The sequence below is a fragment of the Lissotriton vulgaris genome, chromosome 1_1, assembly GCF_964263255.1.
Source record: "Lissotriton vulgaris chromosome 1_1, aLisVul1.2, whole genome shotgun sequence".
Classification (NCBI taxonomy): domain Eukaryota; kingdom Metazoa; phylum Chordata; class Amphibia; order Caudata; family Salamandridae; genus Lissotriton; species Lissotriton vulgaris.
The window spans coordinates 1960775562-1960800695 of NC_141685.1; the positions used below are offsets into that span (position 1 = coordinate 1960775562).

Genomic DNA, 25134 nt, shown 5'->3' on the forward strand with positions numbered 1-25134 from the left:
CGTAATAAAGGGGAATTATCATACTTTGCCGTCTTCCTCTGTTCTTTCGTCGCAATAGTCTAGGCTTCGCTTTGGTTGGTAATTCAAATGCCTGCCTCTCATTAGAGGAAGAGTATCGGGTTGTTCGCGTTTGATGTTTTTTTATTCTACTCGTTCATTCAGTTCACTGAACACTTAAATATGGCTGACATTGATATAGCTACTCGGGGATGCACTTGGGTGCCGAATTGCGTCACGTTGCTAAGGTGACGGCTGTCAACTGCACCTAGGCAACAGGACGAGTCGGTTAGCCTGCTTGAGAGTAAGCAACACGAAGGGTCCCACGTGTCAAAAACAGCGGTGACACTGAAGCAGGTATAGTAGTTCATACTGTATAATGCTATGTAAGGAGGGCCAGTAGAGTCCAGTGATAGGCCTCCCAAACTTTGAGTATGTAGCCCGACACCCTCTTCTAAAACGAATCCGACAAAAACCAAGACCTCTGAAACCGTTTCTCTAGAGAGCACACTGCCCCTCTTCGCCCCCCACGCAGAACGCTAAGGATCAGTACCCTTATGCAAAGTAATTTAGCTAACCACACACTGGGCACAGCCTTAACGCGAGCCTAGCCTACAATATATTTGACATGTGAGCAGCAAACGATGTGTAGAATATTTACTTAATATACTAGATTGTATCACTGCATTGAGTGGCAGTTATTAGAAGTGATACTTTTTAAACATCAATATTAAGATAATTTCCTCCACATGTGGTTTGTTTCTTAAGTTGCAGTTAACGTAGAAGCATTATACATAAGTAGGGACCAACATGTCCGATTCAGATGGAAGTCATTAATCTTCAACTACCTTGCCCATAACATTATGCATGACGAGAAAAAGTCTACCAGTGCAGACTCAATACATCCTACACTTCGTCATGGGGAGATTGCATTAAGTAGCAAAACACACCTCCTTTATTAAAGCATTGCGACATAGAATTTAACAAAATAGTATTGATAAAGACTAACTTTTGCTAAGATATTCTTTGGCAAACTATAACTCTAAATATACATTTCTAAGAATAATATAATGCCATGAATAGCTATTCAAGCAACATAATACTGCAACTATGAAGGCCGTTTGATTTCTCTTCCAGAGCTACTATTACATTGTGGTCCTAAGTTTGTTTTGTCTAGACTTCTTTCTAAATTAAGCACACACTCATCCATTCTCATTCATCCTATTATCCAAATGGTGTCTATCTAACCAACTGCAATCTTTCTCTTTAACCTCCTCCAACAGCTTCCTCTTTTTCTCCTTAGACCTCACAAATCGACTTGTTTGCCATACACGACCATCACTCAATCTTGTGGAATTAGAAAATATCTTTGCCGCCTCCAATGGATCAGAATATTTACTTTCTCCTTTTTTCGCTTTAAATTGTAATTTAACATGCACCGCATCTCCCTTCCTTGACTTTTGCATCACTTTTCTTATCTTTATATTCCTTATACCTCTCCTATGTCTTCCAAATGTTCTTTTTTACCACATTAGGTAACCACTGTTGTAATCTAGAATTTATCATCTGACTCTGATTATCCTTTGTGAAAGGCACCCTCCCTCTCATTACAGTAAAAGGACCATACCCTGTTACTGTAGGGGTAGTACAATATATCCACACCATTTTCTTTATGCTCACCATCCATTTTAAATTCTTGCACTTAGAAAATTGCAAAGATTCCTTCACCACTTGGTTGAATCTTTCCACTTCATCATTCCCACTAGGATGGTACATTGAAGTCAGTTTATGTTCCATGCTTCTATGTTTAAGAAAATTCTCTATTTCCACACTCTTAAACTGCACTTGAGTGTCTATGATGATTCTTTGGGTAATCCTTCTCTGAAAGATTTCATCCAAAAACAATATTACACTTTCATTATTGGCTGTATTCACAAATTTCTCCTCTGGCCATTTTCAAAAAGAATTTATTGGTACCAGTATATACCATCCCTCACCACTATTCTCCCCTATCTGTCCCATAATACCAATCCCTATGGTTTCCCATGCCTTCCCAGGACATGGTATTGGGGACAGATATGGTTTTAGTAAAACTTGGGATTCAACTACATTCTACCACAGTTCACACTGTCTAATAACACCTTCCACTTCAATAGCTTGACCCCACCCACAAAAGTTCTCTTTGATCTTCTTTATGCTCTTGACGATACCTAAATGTCCTTCATGTCCCAATTTACCAATGTGAAATACAGATCCTTTAAAAATATTGTCATCAACCACAGATAATTCACTGCGTATCTCCCAGAAACTTTTAAACTCCTGTGCAAGATTTGTTTTTCTCTGGCCACCCTTCCACAATAAGTTCTTAAATTTCTCCTTACACCTTTGTCAGTGATAGCACCCGTCATTTCTTCACAGTCCATGCTACACTCAATTCTTCCCAATTCTAATTAGGAACTTCTTCCAATGGCAATGGCAATCTACTTAAACAATCTGCTACCTTATTTCTAACACCTGCAAGAAAAATCAAATTATACCTGTAGTCTAATAAAATTAAGGAAGTTTTTGCAATCCTAGGTGTTGCCTTGAGTAGGCCTTCTGTAGACAATACTTTTAATAGAGACATTGTCACATCTTATCTCTACTTGAAAACACGAAATATCTAAAGAGCTATAATCCCCACACTACTGCAAGAGTCTTCTGTTCTATTACAGAATAACATTCTTCTGCTAGTGACAATGCCCTGGGTGCAAAAGCAATGGATAACTCTTCACCTTTAACATCCCTTTGACTTAACACAGCCCCAAATCCTTTGTTGCTAGTGTCTATTGTCAATTTACAATCAAGTTTGGGATCAAAATCAAATAGTTCCTTGCCATGCAATAGTTTTCCTTTATGTTCTCGAAATCACTTGGCAACGCAGCATTCCACACAAATTTACATTCGTTTTTTTAGGAGTTGGCATAAGTTGTATATTTTCAAATTCAGGACAAATTTTGAGTAAAACTCCACCAAGCCTAAAAATGACCTTAGCTCATTTTTATTGCTGGGAGCTGGGGCTTCCATCACAGCCATCATTATTATTTTTTAGGTTTTATTCCATCCATCATGTCCAGGGAATCTAAGGATTGCACCCCAAATTTGCATTTAGAAAATTCAGCTAAGTCACTTTTTCACAATTTCTTCAATACTTCATCCACTCTGATGTCATGTTGTTCTCTACAAAAAGAACACTTGATGGACAGAATGTTTAACAATATCAAACATTCACCCCAGTACAGCGATCAGGGCCTAAATCTATAGTTTTTTTGCCCCCATGCCACTCCAGTTTAAACCCAGCCATATGGAATTCAGTCTTGACCCTGCTCTCCATGGGAACAGTCCAGCCCAAACTGCCAGCCCAGGTCCACACTGGACCGGAAACAAGCATCCTGGGACCAGTTTCGCGGTTTCACTCCTCCTCGGCTAGACTAGCTTGACTCCAGTGGCATGGAGAGCATTGGACCCATGTCTCAGCTTATCCATCCCACTCGGGTTGACAAATGCAAAAAGAACAATTGATGGACAGAATGTTGAACAATGTGGTCGAGGGAGGACCTGGATTGGCAGTTCAGGCTAGAATGTTCCCATGAGGAGCAGGGTCAAGACTGGTTTCCACATGGCTCAGTCCAAACTGGGGTGGCGTGGTGGGAAAAAAACAATGGATTAAACCCAGAATTGTTGACTAGGGGTGAATGTTTGCATTGTTCAGCATTCCGTCTATCATCTGTTCTTTTTGCAGTTCTCTACTCTCCCCCATGACCAGTATGCCATCTTGAAAGAATATAGTGCCTGGCATACTAGCAAATACATATGCATCTATTTTTGAAAGACTGCCACTGCAGAGCCAAGCCAAAATAGCATGCATGCATACATATTGATAACATCCCCAAAGTGTAATGAAGGTGGTTACATTTTTGCTATTTTTGTGTAATTTCACCTGGTGGTATGCAGATGATAAGTCTACCGATGTGAACCACTTCATCCCATTTGTCACTTCCAACATCTCATTAGTTTTAGGTAATGGAAATTTATCTGCGACTATATTTCTATTGAGTTCCCTCAAATCAACACATAGTCGAATTTTCCCATGAGCTCATCTGGCAATGACCAATGGTGCAATCCCCTCTTCAGCATCCACTTCCTCAATAATTCCTCCCTTGAGTAAATGATCATGTTTTTTATTTACCTCCTCTCTCAAAATCCAAGGAATATCTCTTGATTTATGTACCTTTGGAATAGCATATTGTATTAAAATGATTTTATGGAAATAACCTTCCATAATACCAATTTTCTCAGAAAATTCCTCTTCAAACAAATTCCTGACTTTCAAACGATGGTGTTCGCTGTTCCCCATGACCAACACTTGTTCAATACTATTTGGGTCCAATATAATGTCCAGTTTTCTTTGATCGATCCAGCCTAATATTCCACATCTGTCTGTGCTGCTATCTTCCTTCTTAAGATGAATCTCGAGGCCTACTGAGCTGCATCTCAGTCACAGCTCTCCACAGCATTCATGATAACTCTGGTGTGAAGTGCCTCTCACCATATTCAAAACGGACACTGTTCAAATAATAAAAAACCTGCCTTATCACATTCTGTTAGAGATACAGAATAACATCTTTATTTAGTCTGGGGAAAAGAAGTTGTCTCCTACAAGCACATAGTAAAGCAAAGACATTGCATTCTAGTATGTGTGTCCCCTGAAACTAACAGTGCAGACTTCAGAACAGCAATGTCTACCAAAAATAAATGTGTTTGTGGTATATTCTTGTGTTGGTGGAAAACATGTTCATACCACCATTTTAAAAGATGCTAAAATAAAAAGGAAAACTAAAATGGAGATTAATATTAATCCCTGTAACAGTTCCTGGTGGTATCAAAACTCAGCTTTCTCTTTGTGCGTTCTTCATCTGCTCAGCACATGAACCTATTCAAGGAAATCAGCCACTCACCATATAAGTGGTGCTTTGCTGTTTCTTTGTTCATCATCACACGCAGCCCAGTAGAAGAAGGAAGGATCTAGGAGTAAAAAAGACTTGATTCAACCAGTGCATCTTGAAAATAACCCTGTTATGCAAAGGGCAGGGTGGAACTGGAACCAACTATAACCTGCGGCACAAAAAATGTTTCCTACATTTGCAAATTGTAACTTTACTGTGTAGTTCATGTGGAAGGCAAAGATGGGTACACTGCATAGTCATAGAGAATAACAGTTTAACCAAAGGGGGCACACAGCATTTATGAGGGTGTTTTGCTTATGAATGAGGCAACATAATATTATTTGGTTCTCGTTATGAGTTACTTTTCAAACCTAGATGTTGATCAGTGTAGACAGTTTAAATACAATTCTAACTAAATATATATATATTTTTAAATATCTTTTTATTAGCATTTCGGTTATTGAACATCATACATTGTATTATCCAGTATACATTCAAAGTTAAGTATTCACTGTTGCTGTATCTTTAGGTAGAGTGAGTTGTAACAGCGCATAAATCAACAACCTTGTTTCATATTCTAATTTCCCACACCCACTCTATAGCAATCTATTCCTGGGTTAGGAAATCACAAATGTGTAAACCTCAAGTTCTTGGTTAAAGAATGTCCGCGGTGTGGGGTATGTAGTGTTCTCATATTGTTCTCTTTATCGAAAGACGTTCCCTTTCTGTATTTCTTGATAACGAAAAAGGAAAAAGCCAACTATAACCATTGTCTGCTACATTCCCTGGGGTCACCTCTCATATTCTTCTCTCTTAAGTCACTTTCCAATTAGGTCTCTGTATTTATTCCGTGGGAGGAGGGGAGGACGGGAGCCAAGGGGGGAGGCCCCTCAGGGGAAGCAAGCCCAGGCAGGGGCCCGCGGATCTATCTGTGCAATCTTTTCCCTTCTACTCGTATGTCCTGCTGTACTCTCTCAATCTTATTACATTTTAGGTGGAGCCAAGGGATATCTCTCCTCCCCTGTGCTTGCAAGACCCTCTTCATTCTCTTCTATATCTTCAGACCCCCTCGATTCCCAGGCCCGCAGTATTTCAGCCCAGGGTTCTGCAAGGTGTTTGCACCTATTTGTTATTTTGTCCTCCCTGGTTAGTGCCTTTTCCTCTGCTCTAGCCCAGGTTGAGACCTCTGTCTCCCAGACTGACACTCTGGGGCCCTCTACTGTTTGCCATCTAAGTGCTATTTGCCGCCAGTATCAACGTCAGATCTATGAACCTGTGGCCAAATTTCCGGGCTTTAAGCCTTGGGAAATGCCCCAGCAGACAGACCTCAGGATTACACCTCTACTCTCGTGGGGGCCTCCACTACCTTCCCCCAGTAACCTTGTATTTCTGGGCAGCTCCACATCATGTGTGTGAAGTTAGCATCTAGTTGCTCGCACCTAGGGCATTTCCCGTCTGCCATTTCGTATGACATTTAATCTGTGCGGTGTGAGGTATGTAATGTGAAGCACATTAAATTGTATCAATTTAAAGTTGGAATTCCTGGTTACTCTCCTGACAATTTCACAAGCATTTCCCCAATCTGCATCAGTCAGAGGTCTACCGATCAATTCCCCCCATTTCTCTTGCGAGTGTGTCAGTGTTTGTTTCAACGTATGCATTATCGCGCTGTACAGCCATTTAACTAGGTGTCTGGCAGTGCCCAACATCACCATTGCCTGAAGCACTGGGTGTGTATCAGGTTCTCATGTATCCCTACCGCAGAGTGCTGTCACCGCTCCCCTAACTATATGATAATTTAAGAACTGACTCTCCGTCTTGGTAGCAATCTCGGACTGCAATCACCCCAGCCTCCTCCCATTCTTTCAGTTGACCATGTGTGAGGGGGCTCCCATCGCCCCCTCGAGGGAGGCCTATCAAAGGCAAGTCTGGGGCATATAGAGGGATTTGCATTCCCCTTTTGTGGCATGTATTCCAGCATTTCAAGGCCACCTGAGGCAACACTCCCTTTGGTTCCATCTTATGTTTGAGTTGCAACATTTTGGGCAGTAGCGTCTCACGGGGTGGTTTCCCAGCTAGTGCCAGTGTCTCTAGTCCCCGGCCTTCCAACATTTGAGTCAGCCATTAAAGTTGCTCTGCCATGTAATACGCTTCAAAGTCTGGTACTCCAGACCCCCCCAATAATCAATGGTTGTCGCAACACGACAAGGGACACCCTATGTCTCCCGCCATCCCAGATTAATTCCTGTAGCTGGGCATCCATTTCTTCGAACAATGTCTTGAGGATCATAACCGGAGGTTCACAAAGTAATACAGCAATCTAGGTGATATGACCATTTTAAAGAGCGCTGTTCTGGCCATGACTAAGAGCTTGAGCGTCCGTCAAAAAGCCACACTTGTCCTTAAGGCATGGACAGCTTTACCCAGTTCCCCTCCAGGAGATCTCGCTGATCATGATAAATCTGAATACCTAGGTATTTAAAAATATATGGCGACCAGGCCAGCCCCTCTGGTATTCCCAGTGGCCTAGCCAGTGTGGATCTCGCTGGGAAAATATGGGTCTTGCGCCTATTGACACAGAGCCCAGACAGTCTAGGGAACTCCTCCATGATCTGAGATACCCTCTGTCACCCCTGCTCTACTTCCCTTATGTATAGCAGGGTGTGGTCTGCATACAGTGAGATCTTGGAGAGGTGCGGTGCAGCGGCCAGGGCAGCTGACTTTGGAGCACAGGGTTCACGGTTTAATCCCCGGCTGCGGCCTCAGCTCAGCACCATGTGACTCTGGGCAATAGCTCACTTAATTTCCATGACGGCCCCTAGTGTCTTGAGACCCATAAGGGTGAGTAGTTTGAGCTTTACAAATACAAATTTATTTATTTATGTGTATGGTTCCATTGATTCCGCGTGTCTCTCCCTCGTGTCAAAAACATTCCGCCAAAGGCTCCATGGCGAGGGCAAAGAGCAGTGGCAACAACGGGCTGCCCTGCAGCGTTCTTCTAAATATAGGGTAAGATGAGTATACCACCCCTCCCGTCCATACCCTCGCTGTAGGTTTTGAATATAGCAGGCGTACTCACTGCAGCCATCCCTCTCCCAAGCCCACAATTCTCATTGCTTGGAGAAAGAAATCCTATCTCAAAGAATCAAAGGCTTACTCCAAGTCAACTGCCATGATTACCGGATCGGGGTACCTCTCTAGATCTCTATTGAATAGCACCTGATACAATTTTTTCAGGTTGTTAGATGTCGACCTTGTCGGGATAAACCCATTCTGGTCTGTGTGGACTAGTTGCCGCATATGCGGTAAGAGTCTGGTTGCCAAGAATTTGCTCAAGATTTTGAAATCCAGATTCAGCATTGACAGCGGCCTAAAGTCTGCTGTGGTCGGTGACTCAGTCTTGGTTTTTGGCAAGGGGACTACCTGAGCCTCTCTAGTGGAAGCTGGTAGCAGGCATTCCTGTAGTGCCACTGTGTACATTTTACCTAGGTGCGGGGCTAGTGTGTCAGCATAAGTGCATTCTGCTGGGAGGCCCGCTGGCCCCAGCGTCTTACCTTTGGCCATATCTTTGATCGCTGCACTAATCTCCTATGCAGTATTCACCATTTCCAGGTCTTCCCGCACTGCCTTATCTACCTCTGGTAGCCCTATGTCCTCTAAATATGTTACCATATTGGCCTCTCATGCTTCCCTCGGGCTTCCGTATAATTCACTATAATAAGCCCTCAAAGTGTCATTAATCGCTTAAGGTGAGAAAAGTGTATACCCCGCTGGTGTTACCAACTTAGGGATCGGGGACTCACTTCAGGTCAGATCAACCATGCTAACATTATTCCAGCCTTTCCCCCCCTCCGTATGTTGTTTTTTTGTAGTATGTTCATGAGTCTAAGAGCCTTAGCCTCTCCCAGATTTTGCTGTATTCACTCTTTATTTCTGACAGTCTTTTCCTGTCTCCCATATCACTCTCAGCGGCCCTATCTCACTTCTGCATTTGTGTCTCAAGGCTATGCAGCTCATTCTGTATTTCTCACCTGGTGCCCACAGTCTGTCCCATACATTGTCACCTGATTACTACCTAAATGCTCCCCATTCTATCAAGGGGGTGCTAACGGAACACTGGTGGTTCTCAAAATAATTTAAAATGGAGCTAGACACTTTCTGCCTAAAGAAGCCATCCTCAATGAGGCCAGGTTGGACCGCCGCTCTCTCCAGGGTTGGAGCAAATCTCAGCAAGAGGGGGCTATGGTCTAACAGGGAGTGACCCAAATATTCTGACCCCCCCAAATTGGGGGCCAGTTGTTTGGAGCAGAGGAACATATCCAGCCTAGTACGAAGGTCACAGAGTGACGAGTAATAAGAGTATTCTCGCTGTTGTTCGTTTTGCAGGTGCCATATGACATCCAATCCCTTAGGCCTTTAGCAATCCCTGCCCCTGCCGTGCCCTTTAGGGGTGGTCTGGATCTATCTGTGACTATGTCCACAACGCAATTAAAGTCAACTCCCAATAATAGACACCCTGCTGCTATCTCGGATAAAGGTCCAGAGATGTTATGGAGGAATTGCAACTGTTCTTGGTTTGGGGTGTATATGCCCCCTAGCGTTATTTCCCTCCCCTTCAGCCTCCTTTTACTAGCACAAAGCGGCCCTCTCTATCTATAATTGTGTGAGTTGCTTGGAAGGGGGTTCCTGGCCTGACCCATATACGAGCCCCCCAGGCATAGTAGGTCGTCACAAACAGCTGACCTCGCCATCTGCGCCTGAGCCTGGCAACTTCTTCTATCGTGAGGTGTGTCTCCTGGAGCATCACCACCTGCGCGCCCCTGCGTTTAACGTAACCTAGGATATAGTATCTTTTAGTGGGAGAACCCATGCCCCTAATGTTCCAGGAGAGCATCTTAAATTCTACAGCTCCAGCCATGTGACCAGCCATAAACCATGGTCCTTCCCCCCACACCCCCATCCAATCCCACCCTGCCACTCATATGTAGGACCCCAACGCAGCAATCAACACACCCAAGAACCATAAACCCCAAACCCAAGAGCAGACCGGTAACGGCCAGCTGCCCAAACCAATTAACACACATTGATACAATTAGAATGCTGTCTTAACTTCTCAGGCGGGACACTCTGGAGGGGGGTGGGAAAGTCAAATAAAAATAGAGAGAAACCCTGTAGGGGGTTATTACCATCCCGGTTCCTCAGTTCGCGGGGGAGCCGACCATTGCTCACCCCTGAGGGTCAAGTGGAGCATAGTCTCTATTCGGAGCTTCATACGGCCAGAAGCTGCTCTTTATAACTCCCAGTATATAATGTCATTGACTGATTCTGCTGTTACTTTCGGTAGCTCCGGTAGCTCCGAGTCGGTCCCAGATTTGTCGCCCGGTTCTGATGAGCGGGCCAAGTGATCTGAGGCGGAGTCCATTATTTTCTCCGAACTTGACGAGGACATCATCAACGCTACAGCCTGCAAAGCGGCCTTCCTGTTATGTGTTTGTGATATTGAGGGTTTTGGGAGGGTTTTTATCTTCTTGGGGTGCTGTTGTCTGAGCCTTGCCGTTCGTTTTATCCCTCGGGGGCCTCATTGTGGTGTTGGTAGGGGCGCCCCTGTTTTGTACACATCTAGCCAGGCTCATGTTTCCTCAGGAGTGAGGCAAAATGCGTGGTACCATCCAGTCTGATTTGAAGTTTCGCCGAGAAAATCAGGGTGTACTGCAGTCCGGCCTTCCAAAGGGCCATTCCCTGCTTCGGTGAAGGAGGCACTTTGTGTCTGCATTCTTGCAGTGAAATTTGGAAACAGCATTACCTTGCTGTTATCCATGGTATAGGGCCCATGGATCCGGGCCTGTTGTAGAATCGCGTCCCTATCCCTATAGTGCAGGAGTTTGGCCACCACTGGTCTAGGTGATCTCCCTGGGGCAAGCGTCCTTCCCAGAACTCGGTGGGCTCTTTCCAAAACGAGGAAATTAGAAAGGGAGTCGGGGGGATATTATTGCTTAACCAATGTTCTAGGAACATTATCATGTCTGTACCTTCCTTCTCCTCAGGTATACCTACTATTCAAATGTTATTTCTCTTGTTCCTACCCTCTGCATCTTCCGCCCGGCGCTCCAATTCGGTTACTCTGTAAGTAAGGTAATCAAGGCGTGCTGCTCCTTGTTTCTGCTCCACTGTGACTTACACCGTCTTAACTTTATCAGCCAGCTTCCTGTGTTCAGCTTGTAGGAGTCCTAGACCCATAGACACAGCCCCTATATCTTGCTGCAGAGCTGTCTTTGTGTCCTCTATGGCAGCAAGTATCTTATCCTATCTTAAGTGTAGCACATCGTGGGCTCTTCGGGGGGTCCCCACTTTTGCTGTCAGGATGTGTTGGGGAGGTTATCACGTGGTCAGTTGGTGTGCCCCCGTTTTTCCCTTTGATTTCGGCATGGTGTCGGGATTGGGGAGGAGTGGCTCGGCTAGTCAACCTCCCGTACCTCCTCTCTCTCTTGTCCAGTTGGTCCCAGGAACCGACGTTGTCAATATTATTGTGTCTCGCCTTTCCGTAGTGCGCCCTCCCTCCCTTGGGCCTCATCTTCTTACTGGGGGCCCAATGAAAGACCTTCAGGGTCTAGTCACGCCTTTCCCGCTGCCAGTAGTGTTAACGATCATATGTAGGCTACCTGTACCACGGGGTCCAGGCCTTTTCCAGGCAGGCCCCCACTGCGGCCCAGCAGGCCGTGTGGCGCAGTTCTTCAGGCTCTGCCTCTCCCTCCTGCTGTAGTATTCTAGAGGGCCCGGGCCACCTGCCTGCAGCACTGCCAGCGGACTCAACAAGACGTAGGTAGGATTCACCTGTCCCAATCTTCTGCCTGTCTGAGTTACCTCGGATGTCGTCGCCGCTGTACAGCTTCCCCTGCCTCGCTTGAGGGTCATCGTGGCTGCCGTGGTTTTAATGGACGCTCTCTTCGTTCTATGCCTGTGTCGCAGATGTGGAGCTTGAGAAGTTTGTTCCCCATAGAAGTAGGGGAGGGAGGAGGTTCCAGTATTCTCCCAGGGTTTAGTACTGCGCTGCGTAGGCCAATTAAGCTCGGCTCCTCTGCTGTTGCCGTTTCCAGAGCTAGGCCTCAGTACGACGGTCCGATCTTCTTGTCACTTCAACTGTCGCAGCGCTCCAGTCGCATTCCGATTTCTGTCACATAACTCTGCCCGCCATAGAGAGTCTCGCTGCACAATAAGAGTCCATCACCCCCTTCAGGCCACAGGACCTGGCACCGCTCTTCATGCCGCCTCTTGCTATCAGCTGCAAGGTCCACAAGGCCCCCACTCCCAATCAGAAACACCGCAATCCACTTCTTCACAGGGCTGAGGAGCTTCTCTCATGCCTCTGTATTTCTTTTTCTGCACTCAGGACCTGCGACACCGTCGAGTCACACCCTCGGTGCCCAAACGAGGCAAAGGAGAAAGGTCGCCTGGCGAGTGGCAGACCTAGCCTCCGCAGCACCGGCCCCGGAGGCATCGCCCCGGCTGCCGATGTCACCTGCCTCTTCCTCCAGGCTCTTCAATCATATCCTCATCCGTGAAGCTGCTTTTCCGGGCCCCAACCCTGATGGTCTCCATCCTCGCGGGCAAACAGTTGTCGCAACAGGTGAGTCTTCCAGAGCACAGCAGCTCAAGTTGTGCCAGTTCCAGAGGCTCCTCCCCAGCATCCGCTTTCACTTTCACGCTCTCTGGGTCTCTGGGCCTGCCACCTCCCCAGGGACACCGCTCGAATCACACAGGCTTCTCCAGCTCGGGGTTTCAATTTTCTGCCCTCCGAGCCTGATACGGAGCTTTAGGGAGTGTAATATGTCCCTTAGGTCTGGCAATCCCGCTCCGTTGTCCAAGATGTACAGGATTTTTGTCTGGCCGGGACAGCTCAGCGTCTACGCGTCTGCCATGCTCTTGTTCCCAGCCACGCGCCCAACTAAATTTATTATTCTTAGAATAAATGTGTAGCTGAAGGAATAATCACAATTAATTAATTATTCATTACATATGTATTCCACTAAAAACAAGGTTTATACTGAAAATATAGATATTTACAAGCAAGCATGTTGCATCAGGCAGAGCAAACACCAGCTACTCAACAAATACCACACTAGGCCAATCATTAGTGTTCATATTACCCTCGCCTACCACTCTTCACATGACGTTGTCTATTGCTTAATCCTCCTATTAAAATTGTAGTAGAGGTCCTATGCTCTGACATGAAAGTGCTAGTCTTACTTGACCTGTCTACTGAAATAATTAAGACCGAAGAGATCCTATGATCAACTTGCTGGAGTTGATTGCGATCTACTAGCATTGAAAGCCTTTCTTCCTTCCGTCAAGGGGGGGCTAGATCAGGCGCTCATGGACAACAACACTGCTATGTGGTATCGCAACAAACAGGGCAGGGTGGAGTCATGGACCCTATTTCAAGAGACACTGCATCTATGTATATGGCTGGAACGTCGGACATTTCCTTGGTGGTTCAACATCTAGTGGGCTCTCATCCCCAGAGTGAACAAACTCAGCTTTTGATGCCTAGTGTATCATAAATGGCGGCTCCATCTGAAGGTGGTGTAAGGTCTCTTCACAGATTAGGGAGCACCTTGTCAGCACTTCTGCAAGCTGGAGTTTCCAAGGGGATTCTTAATTGGAGACACTTTTTCATCTCAAGTGGACCTCAGGCCTCCTTTACACCTTTCCGCTGATACCACTCTTGACCAGGGTTCTCAAGAAGATCAGAAACGGCCAGGCTCAAGTTATTCTTGTGGCTCCAGTATCGGTTTCGGTTTTGAGAGTATGGTATTGTGTCCAGAACTCCTAAGCATAAGCATTGATCCTCCAGTCAGACTGCCTTTTCGGTAAGATCTGCTGTCACAGCAACAGGACAGTGTCCTGCATCCAAACCTGTGCACACTCCTCCTCCATGCATGGAGATTGAGCAATGACAATTGACAGTTTTTGACCTCCCTCCTGGCGTTTGTGTTGTCATTCTGGCAACCAGGCGTCCCTCAACCAAGACAGTGTAAACCTGCCATTAAGATAAATTTGTGGTTTGGAGAGCATTGAAACAGGCTGATCCCCTTTCTGCACCCTTAGCTGAAGTTTTATTATTTTTCACTCGCTGGCCCAGGAAGGCTTTGTTCTGGGCATTGTTAAAGTGTACCTTTCAGCTATATCGGCATTCTAACACTTGCCAGATCAGCCCTCCCTGTTTAAGTCAAGGGTTGTGAGTCATTTTTTCATGGGACTAAAGCATATGTTTCCTATAAAACCCTTCATCATACCCCAGTGGGACCTAAACATAGTTTTAACCTTCCTTTTCTGCGTGCCCTTTGAGTCCTTGCACAATTGCCCTCTTCGCTTATTAACTTTAAAAAATGCCTTTATAGTGCCCTTTACATTGGCCAGGGTAGTTTGTGAGCTGCAAGCACTTTCTGTGTACCCTCCTTACATATCTTTGTTCCCAAACAAACTGGTGCTGAGAACACATACCGCTTTACTCCCAAATGTGGTGACACCTTTTCATGTGGATCATACCATCACCTTGCCTATCTTCTTTGCTCCACCTCACTCTTCCAAAGAAGACTCCACACTGACTGGACCCAAAAAGAACGCTGTCGTTCTACATTGATCGTCTAGAAAGTTATGGGTGGGCAATCACGATGGATAGTGCTCTGCATTCAGATCTGCTACCCACTGGCCAAGAAGCAGCCCCTGAGGGCTTGCATGCTCATTCCACCGGAGCCAAGGCTGCGACCAATGCCTTAGCTCACACAGTCACTGTCCTAGACATCTGTCAGGCTGCAATGCGGGCATCTCTGCACACATTTACCAAACACTATTGCCTGGATAGTCATGTCCGACATGATTGGTACTTTGCCTGTTCTGTTCTCTAAGGCGTCTTGGTCTAAATCTTTCACAGACCCACCGCCACAGAGGTATGGATTAGGTATCTATTCTAAGGTAAGGAATCTGTGGCTAGAAGTCTCTATCAGATGAACAAGTTACTTACCTTTGGTAACACCTTATCTGGTAGAGACACTCTCTAGCTGCAAATTCCTTACTGACCCTTCATCCTCCCTTCCCTGCAAACCGATTTCTCAAAATAGGGTAATCCTTAGTGTTTGCACACTGGTACATCAGCAAACCTTGTGGTTTTGCGCTTCTTGCATGGACAGGTTGTGAAAAGTAACTGATGTCAGCACGCTGGCTATGCCAGTTCTGGTGCGGATGACACTGCTGAGCTCAACGACACCACCTACCAGCAGGCAATGGTGCTGCTCAAAAAGTTTCCGTATTTCAGTATGACGCCTGGGGATATTTCCAAGGTGAAGAATCTGCAGCTAGAAAGAGTCTCTACCAGTTAATGTGTTACAGAAGATAAGGAGTGTGTTCCTCAGCACTGTCACCCCAACTTGCTGTTTTTCCCAGAGAGCCCTCACTGTATCAAATTAAACCATTCACTGGGGCATCAATACCCTCAATACTATTAGTCTGGTCCATGTTGCAACAAGTCCAGAAGCTGTTTTTAGGTCTAACTACTGACAGCTTTAGATGTTTGGCAACCTAATGTCGTCAATTATTCAAAAAGGTCAAATAAAAAGCACTTTGGTCGATCCCCTTAGGCTTTTGGTTTTCATGTGTTTTTCGTGGTTTGCCATTTCCAGGGGCATTATCCCATTATGTTGCTAATAGAGTTTTGGTAATTTGGCATCGAGAAGTTTTTTAACGTGACATGTAGCTTGCAATTGACCGCCTATGTGTTTCTTCATGTATTTACTTTGCTAGCACAACAACATTTTAATGTATGATTAAAACCTATTACGTTTAGGAAGTGGGTGCTGTTTGTATGAAACTGGCATGTTGCACAGGCACAGTGTTATTATTTAATCACGTTTGCACGTTCATTTGTTTGATTTTGCTGCCCTGATAATTTGCTACCATGATAACATGGTAGGGTAATCATGAGTTCCAGGTGCTGGCCATGGTATGTCCTCGTTCATCCCTCAGCAAAACCATTCTGCATTATATGCTTTTGTGTCCCAAGAAAATAGCTGCCCACACAAAATAGCGCTTTCCCCTTGAGGCTTTGAAATTATGCGAGAGGACTGACCAGATCGAGATCTATGATAGGGGTGCCTCCTATATTACGGCACTATGGATGTGGTCTGGTAAATTCTCTCTTTGATTTGGGCCGCTGTGGAGCGGGGGTTAGGGCAGGCCGGAATAACAGGCGTGGAGGCCGTTTGAAGTGCGCTATGATTAGCAAGAACTTTATTGTTCATACAAAAGAAACTCAGTTCAGAAGGTGAGGCGGTCCGGGTGGAAGTCCAGGTGGGGTTGTAGGGACGAGGTTCCGGGAAGATGTCGTCGGGGTGTCCGCTGCTGGGCTGCGGTCGTCTTTCCGTGGTGTAGGTACGGTGAGCCCCTCGGAGGGAAAAGAGAACGAAACAGGGCGATTAGTCCAAAGGATAACAAAATGTCGTAACACTGACACCAGCACCTGGGAGTGAGAGGGGTTGAAGTGGACGTGAAGGGGGTGGGGTTGCAGGCAGAGAGGGGGGAAAAGACGGGTAGCGGAAGGAGAGTGCTTGGGAGGGAAAAGAGTGCGCAATTCTATACAGTGTCGGTGCACGTTTTTACAGTGACAGTGGTTCAGAGGGCTATTTATACTATGTACACTGCTACAAGGGGGAAACACGGAGAAAGGTAACAAGGTACTCACGTGCCCCGCCGTAACTCTCCTCCGAGTTACGGCCGCTCTCCAGCCACCTCCTGAGGACGCCACCAGTCCTCACACCAAACGTCTTCTTCGTCTGCTTCTTCTTTCCGGTTCTTCGGTTCTTCATTGCTTTCCGCTGCTGGTTCTCCGCGTTCTGCTAACTCCTGCCACGAGTCCGCTGTTGGGAACCCTGATTCGTCCGAGTCGTCGGCTTTTCTACCCTCCAGCCGGTATCTGGTAGAATGACTTCCGGGGTTATGTGAGGTCACTTCCGGTCCTTCATTACCGTCCCCACTTCCGGGGTCACGAAAGGTCGTTTCCGGTCCGGCATGTACCGGTGTTACCGATGTTGCCTGTGGGAAGACAGAGAGAGGAGTAGTTCCGGAGGCATGAGAGTCCATATCGCTCCGCTGTCCCCTCGAGGTAAGGGTCGACCCTTCACATTCCCTTTCCCTAGGAGTGTTTCTTGTAGGGTTTGTGGGTGGCATAGTCCACTAGCACTAGGGCATATCTACATCCACTCTTGCACGGTAAGAGAGGACCTATAAGGTCCATTCCTACTCTAGAAAAGGGGATGTCTATTAGTGGGAGAGGTTGGAGGGGAACCCTTGGAGGCCTGTATCGACTGGTTTTCTGGCACACCGGGCACTCCCGGCAGTAACGTTTAATCTCTGCGTACACTCCTGGCCAGTAAAACTTCTCCAATATTGCTTCACCCGTCTTCTCGTCGCTGAAATGCCCACCCAGTAGGTGACTGTGGGCCAGAAAGAGTACCTTCTCTCGAAATAGTCCAGGAATGACTAATTGGGCGTTTGTCTGGGGTCCCCCCTTCCTATATAGGAGTCCGTTCTTTATAAGGAAATAAGGACCTACTTGCAATGGGTCCTCATTGGGAAGAGCACGCCCCCATGCGTCTTGGAGAACCAGGTCTTCTTGTTGTGCGGCTCGAAACTCTTGGTCGGTTTCCCATGGGTGTGTGTCTATCTGTGCAGGGCAGGCCAGGGAGAAGTCCCTCTTTTCCTTTTTCTTTTGACTTTTGGACTTCAAGGGTTTGGACGAAGTCTCCGAAGCAGGGGAGTCTCTTGGGGACCTTCCTTAGCCTGACGAAGGCGAACCCTGTACGTTTCATCGTCGATCCCGAGACGTTCCAAAATACAAGTCTTGATATCCTCGTATGGGGTCTGTCCCTGTATGTTCGCCTGTTGGTAAACCGCTTGTAGTTCCCCTGTTAACAGGGGGCCGAGGTAATGACCCCAACGATCGGCTGGCCATGCTGCGGCCTGAGCCAGGCGCTCAAAGTTTGTGAAGAAAAAATCGGGATCCTCACCAGCTACATATTTCTGCAGTACTACAGAGGGAAGAGAGGCCATCGGTTTTTGTTGCCCCATGACTGTTGCAAGTTTCTCAAGAGTTTTATCCTGAGCCGTGCCCTGACCCTTTAGGACGTCATACAGTTGTCCCCGGTCATCTTCTGCAGTTTTAAGGAACTGTTCCATTAGTTTTCCGAGATGTTCCTGGCCTTCTGCGAGCTGTTTGACCGCGGCCTCCATGCTTCCGGGCGATCCCACTTCTGACACCAACTGTGGAGCGGGGGTTAGGGCAGGCCGGAATAACAGGCGTGGAGGCCGTATGAAGTGCGCTATGATTAGCAAGAACTTTATTGTTCATACAAAAGAAACTCAGTTCAGAAGGTGAGGCGGTCCGGGTGGAAGTCCAGGTGGGGTTGTAGGGACAAGGTTCCGGGAAGATGTCGTCGGGGTGTCCGCTGCTGGGCTGCGGTCGTCTTTCCGTGGTGTAGGTACGGTGAGCCCCTCGGAGGGAAAAGAGAACGAAACAGGGCGATTAGTCCAAAGGATAACAAAATGTCGTAACACTGACACCAACACCTGGGAGTGAGAGGGGTTGAAGTGGACGTGAAGGGGGTGGGGTTGCAGGCAGAGAGGGGGGAAAAGACGGGTAGCGGGAGGAGAGTGCTTGGGAGGGAAAAGAGTGCGCAATTCTATACAGTGTCGGTGCACGTTTTTACAGTGACAGTGGTTCAGAGGGCTATTTATACTATGTACACTGCTACAAGGGGGAAACACGGAGAAAGGTAACAAGGTACTCACGTGCCCTGGCGTAACTCTCCTCCGAGTTACGGCCGCTCTCCAGCCACCTCCTGAGGACGCCACCAGTCCTCACACCAAACGTCTTCTTCGTCTGCTTCTTCTTTCCGGTTCTTCGGTTCTTCACTGCTTTCCGCTGCTGGTTCTCCGCGTTCTGCTAACTCCTGCCACGAGTCCGCTGTTGGGAACCCTGATTCGTCCGAGTCGTCGGCTTTTCTACCCTCCAGCCGGTATCTGGTAGAATGACTTCCGGGGTTAGGTGAGGTCACTTCCGGTCCTTCATTACCGTCCCCACTTCCGGGGTCACGAAAGGTCGTTTCCGGTCCGGCATGTACCGGTGTTACCGATGTTGCCTGTGGGAAGACAGAGAGAGGAGTAGTTCCGGAGGCATGAGAGTCCATATCGCTCCGCTGTCCCCTCGAGGTAAGGGTCGACCCTTCACAGCCGCTTAACAAGGAGCGGCCTTGTGTCTAAAATTCCGGTTCCTTTCATAAATACTGAATATATCATCTAATAAGAATAGAATTGCCTATAATTTTTTTTTTTTATTCTTCCTACCACAAAATGCAGAAGGCTACTGATTATATTTGATATAATCTATATTTGTAAATGTATTTTTCGATTTCGATTTTTTTTTGATGGCTTGATTTTAATATTTGTACTGCATGAATTGTTAAGGTTTATGCTGCGAACAATAACAAAAAAAACAATATAACATGTTGCTGGAGTTATGTTTCCGTTGTTCACAAAGTAAAGATTTTTATGCACATACGTTTCTTAACGATGAAACTAAAATATTAGCCTTTTATGTATGATCCACTGCTGTTGCCATTTGACACATGAGGGCCATTAGGGCTTAAAGATTACAAAAACTATTTTGTTGCTTCGATCAAAGCCCCTGACGAGTATAAAAACTCTTAGGATTAGAAAACGTTGTTAACAAATTAAAAAATTATGTTGTACTACATCAAGTGTGTATTTTCTCCCTTTCGTGTTCTGGTATTGGTTTGGGCAGTCCTTAAAACCAGCTTACAAAGAAAGCTAAGAGCAGGCAAGAGTCTATGTCCAGGTGAATCCAGTGGTTTTCCTGCAAAATCTTCACTTCCACATGATATTTTATTTAGTGCAACTTTAGACTCACCCAACTCACATAAACCCATAACTTTTTCAAACTATAATCAGTTATAGCCTTGTGCTAATCTACATAAATGCAAAACGTATAGCAAACCCAAGGAGTTTTGTTTCTTTTTTTTAATTCAAATCTTTTTTATTAAAGATAAAATTGAAAATAAAGACAATACAATAAATCTTCCAAGGTACAGATGGATAAAGGGTTGGCACAATAACACTTACAATAATCAAAGTCAAAGTCAAAGAAGAAGAAAGAAGAAAAGGGGAGAGAGAAAGAGAGGAAAAAAGAGAAAGAAGAGAAAGAGAGAGGACAGATGTATCCATAAATCAATAGTAATCGGTTTACAGAGACCTGGGCCGCGGTGTAGGCAACAGGAAGTACACAATAAAGCATGCACATTAAAACACACTAATTTCTATATAAACAGACTGTCCATTGAGGTGTGCATCATGGGGGCTCAAAGTGGGAAGATGACGCATCTAGGGAGGACCACAGTTTGTTGTTCGAAGGCTTCCATGTGGCCGACTGTAGCGCCGGATTGTCCGCCCCTCTCAAGAAGGAAAGCCATTCCAGCCACATTTTAAAGTTGACTTCAGTAAAATTTTTCCATTTATAAAGGATGACCTTGCACGCCTGTGTCAACATGAGATCAAGCAATTGTCTGTCATGGATGTCCGGTAATTGTATCTCTAAAGGGCCCAAGATGACATACACAAATTCCTGCACAGGCGTGATTCCGAATACCTGAAGGATATATGCAAATATTTTTTCCCAGAATGATCGTAATAGGGGACAATCAAAAAGCATGTGAGCCAAGTCTCCAGGTGCTTCCTGGCAATTCCAACAGTTAGGCGTGTCCCTTAGTTTACATTTAAACAATTTCTGAGGGGTCCAGAACACTCTGTTCAGCAACATGTATTTCGTTTGACACAGAATCGGTGATATCTTGTTTGTTAATGCGGTGTTGTGTATTACCTCCCAATCTATTGTTATACCTGTCGAGTTAGGTTCCGACTCCCACTTGCTTTCCGTTAACTTATGTGGTTTCTTGGGCAGGGGGAGGAGCAGTTTATATATTTTAGATACGAAATGGTCAGCATGGTACAATAGTCGGAGACGGGTCACCAACCAGGGTAAGTCTGTAGTGAGGGTACACTTAGAGATAGTGGCTTTCAGTTTCAAGAATTGGTAGAATTCTATGGGTGGTAATTTAAAATTCTCTTGCAATATTGAGAAGGGTAGGGGCCTGCCATTTTCATAAAGGTCATTCACCATATGGATACCCTTTGTAGCTCACAACTCCCAGTAAAGTGTCTTTCCCTCTATCCGGAACATAGGGTTATACCATAATGAGAGTATGGTAGATTTCTTAATCACCGAAGCAGTTTTATGGGACTGGTCAAGCCTGAGGAGTGCTCTTCTGGTGTTTAATAGAATGTATTTGGAGTGGGGTACATGGGCCAAGTCCATGCTGAGGAGAGCTGAGAGGGGTGCATGTGCCAGTAACGACCGTTCGATAGACAGCCACACTGGGGTATAGGATGTAGAGTCAACCAGCCAAAGGGCCCCCTGCTTACAGAGGAAGGCCGTCTGGTAGTTCCTGAACAAAGGCAGGCCCAGGCCGCCCTTTTCCTTTGCTAATTGCAACTTTTTTAGTGATATCCTGGCCTTTTTCCCTCGCCACAGGAACTCTCCAAACAACCTGTCCACTTTCTTAATGAATTTGTCCGAAAAAGTCATGGGGAGCATACAAGCCAGGTAGTTAACTTGTGGTGTGCACATCATTTTAAGAGTCTCAACCCTACCCCACCAGGACAAAAATTTGGGTGACCAGCTATCTAACAGCGTAGATATCTTTTTTAACGTTAAGTCTTCATTCAATTTCAGAGTCGTAATTAAGTCTTTCTCAAAATCTAGGCCCAAATATTTAAACGCTTTTGGCTGCCAGGTGAGACCAGATGAGCCCAGAATTTCTTTACCCCCGATGTTGTTTAGCAGCTTGACTTCTGTTTTGTCCTTATTCAGCTTATACCCTGAAACTCTAGAGAACCCCTCAATTGTATCCATTAAGGCCGGGATAGCTTCATCAGCTTTCTCAGTCAGGATCAGCACATCGTCAGCGTATGCAGTTAATTTTACAGTACAGTCATCAAATGGAACGCCAGCAATGGCTTCATTATTTCGAATATGCCACAGAAAGGGTTCTATCGCTAGTAAGAACAGAGATGGTGATAGTGGGCATCCTTGCCTTGTTCCCTGTTTCAGGCAGAAAGAAGAAGAGAAGGAGCCACCTGCTCTGACCTTAGCAGTAGGGCCGGCATACAGAGCCATTACGAGTTTAGTAAATGTCACCCCTAGATTAAAGTTGTGTAAAATTGCCTCAAGGAAGGTCCAATCCACCTTGTCGAAGGCTTTTTCAGCATCTAGTGTGACAGCTACCGTGGGAGTATGCAGAAGTTTTGCTTTTTCTAGGGCGTGGGCTAGTACTCTGGTGTTATCACTAGACAGTCTATGTTTTAAGAAACCCGCTTGAGATGGGTGTATGAGGGTAGGAAGGACTTTTTGTAAGCGGCTAGCAACTTGCAATCTAGATTAATCAGGGAAATCGGCCTATAATTTTTTGGTAACGACGGGTCTTTGCCATCCTTTGGCAGAACTGCGATAGTCGCTTCTGCTAATGTGCCCCTCACTTCCCCTGACTCCGTGAATTCGTGAAAGAGGTTCAGAAGAGGTTCAACCAAATCTGTTGCAAAGCTTTTATAAAATTTAGCCGTAAAGCCATCCGGGCCCGGTGCTTTACCAGTTTTCAACCCCTTGATTGCTCTTTCCACCTCAGTGGCCGAGATCGGCTCATTGAGACTAAGTTGTTCTTCCAGCCCTAGTTTTGGCAGGTCACATTCCTGCAGATACCCCTGAATTTTGTCCTCAGCAACCAATTCATTTTTAGCATACAAGTCCTCATAGAAGTCTTTAAAGACCTCAGTTATTTTCTGGGGGTCCGAGTGGCCAACTCCCGCAGAATCTCTTATTACATTAATAGTATTTTTCTGCACCTTAAATTTTAAGTATGCCGCCAGGCTTTTACCAGCCTTGTTAGATTCACAGAGCTTAAATCTTCGCCTTCTGTCCAGCCACACTCCCGCCCTTTCGCTCACCAGCTTGTTGTATTCGTATTTTCTGTTAGTCATGATATTGAGTGTCTCCCGGTCCCTTGTCATTTGGTGTTTGTTTTCCAGAGTAGCTATCTCAGCTTCTAACTCTTCCAACTTCGCATTACAATCTCTGTTCATTGCTGAACGAATTTTGATGCACACCCCCCTTATGGTACTTTTCAAAGCCTCCCATCGCACTAGATCTGAGGTGTCCCCTCTCCTGTTAATCTCCAAATATGACCTAATAGCTGCTAGGATGTCAGTTCTATTTTGTTCTTTGTGTAAGATTTCCTCATTGAGTCTCCATGACGTTTGTTTAGGGGACGGTTTAATGTTGCTAATGGACAGGGATATGCATGAATGGTCTGAAAGCACTCTCGGCTCAATTGATGTATCTTCTATTCTTGCAACGCCATTTTGTGTAATGAAAATGTAGTCAATGCGGGAGAACGAATCATGAGGGGAAGAGTAGAACGTGTAATCCCTATCAGTAGGGTTTTGTATTCTCCACGTGTCAATCAAATTGAAACGTTGACATAATTTGATGAAAGCATTATGTGATTTGTTCGGTCTAAATACACACATCGAATCTCTATCTAATGCCGGGTCAAATGGAAGATTAAAATCACCCCCTAGTATATGTACCGCCGTATCTGGTATCGTTACAATCTGCTTGACTAAGTCCTGCCAAAAGTCTAAGTCATTAGTGTTAGGTGCATAAATATTAGTGACAAAGAATTCCGTGTTGTCTCTGGCAAGCTTTACCGTGACCCAGCGTCCTTTTTCGTCTGATAAGGAAGACAACAATTCTACCTTGGATCTTTTTGATAACGATAACAGAACCCCATTCTTTTTACCAAGTGCACTAGATCCTACAACCTCCGAATAAAACTTGTTGCGCAGAGTATAGAACTGTTTAACGTCTAGTTTGGTCTCTTGCAACAGAACAGTATCCCCCTTCTGCCTGCGTACATAGTCTAATATCTTCTGTTTTTTTACGGGTTGATTCAGACCTTTAACATTCATAGACAGAATCTTCAGCCGGTCAAGTGAGGTTGTCCCAAGCGGAGTGGAAAGCGTTGGATGTGACATTTACATTAGTGCATGTATCATGAGTGTTTTATGGGACCCAAGGAGAAACATGTTACACAGCGCTTTATGTGAGGAGCACCCTGTTTTGACCCATATGTTGCAAAACGGACAAAAGCCATGATCAGAGCTTTGGGTGCCCAGAGATAGGACACGAAAGATCTGAGTGTGGGTATACAGATACAGCACGTGCATGATACAACTTGTCCAGTCAAGAGCAAAGGGATAGAGCAGAAGAGAAAGGAGTAGCAGAGAATAGAGAAGAGGAATAAGAAGAGAAAGAAAAAGGAGAAAAAGAAAAAGAAAAAATGCAAACCATAGAACACAACACATACCCCCCCTCTGCCCCACATCCCCCCACCCCGCCCTCCCCAACTGTAGTACAGAAGCATGGCGACGTGAGGAAAACCGCAGTAACCCTCCCGCCTAAACTAGTCTTGTATAAACATTGGAACAGCTATGCACAATGCGTAATGCATATAATGCGTATGAACATTACGTAAGCAGTGGAACATTGAACTGGTGTGGTAAAACCAACATGGAATCAGCAAAGCACTTCCACAGTACATTCCTTTTAGCCAGAAATAAACCAGAATACCCACTAGAGTGTAACTAAAGAACGGTGGATAGAAGCCATATAAAGCACAACACGGATCACTGGAGGGTATTATAGCTTCATACCCATCATCAAAAGGCCCTTAAGGGCTGGTAGACTCTAGGTCTATTCATTGTCATTAATGAGAAGTAACCTAAGCAAAAGCAATAAATTGCCAGTGAACATTCATTTAGTCAAATAGTCTCAGCATTGTCGATGTGAGATCCGACCAACTCCGAAGTACCCTGTTGGTGTGCCGGAGTGTGGACACAGTCAGAACATTACGAGTAACATTTCTCCAGCACCCGCATCAGTAATAATAAAACAATGCGAGTCAGTCCCAATCCA

The 25134-nt window shown here is 45.5% G+C and overlaps 1 protein-coding gene across 1 annotated transcript in view; it reads left to right on the plus strand.

The window, feature by feature from the left end:
* The first annotated feature begins 250 nt into the window (after window positions 1-250).
* MEIG1 (meiosis/spermiogenesis associated 1) overlaps window positions 251-25134 on the plus strand; it is a 212286-nt gene continuing 187402 nt past the window's right edge. Inside the window, exon 1 of the mRNA XM_086938548.1 lies at window positions 251-354. The gene's annotated coding sequence lies outside the window, so the exon portion shown is untranslated. The remainder of the gene's footprint in view (window positions 355-25134) is intronic.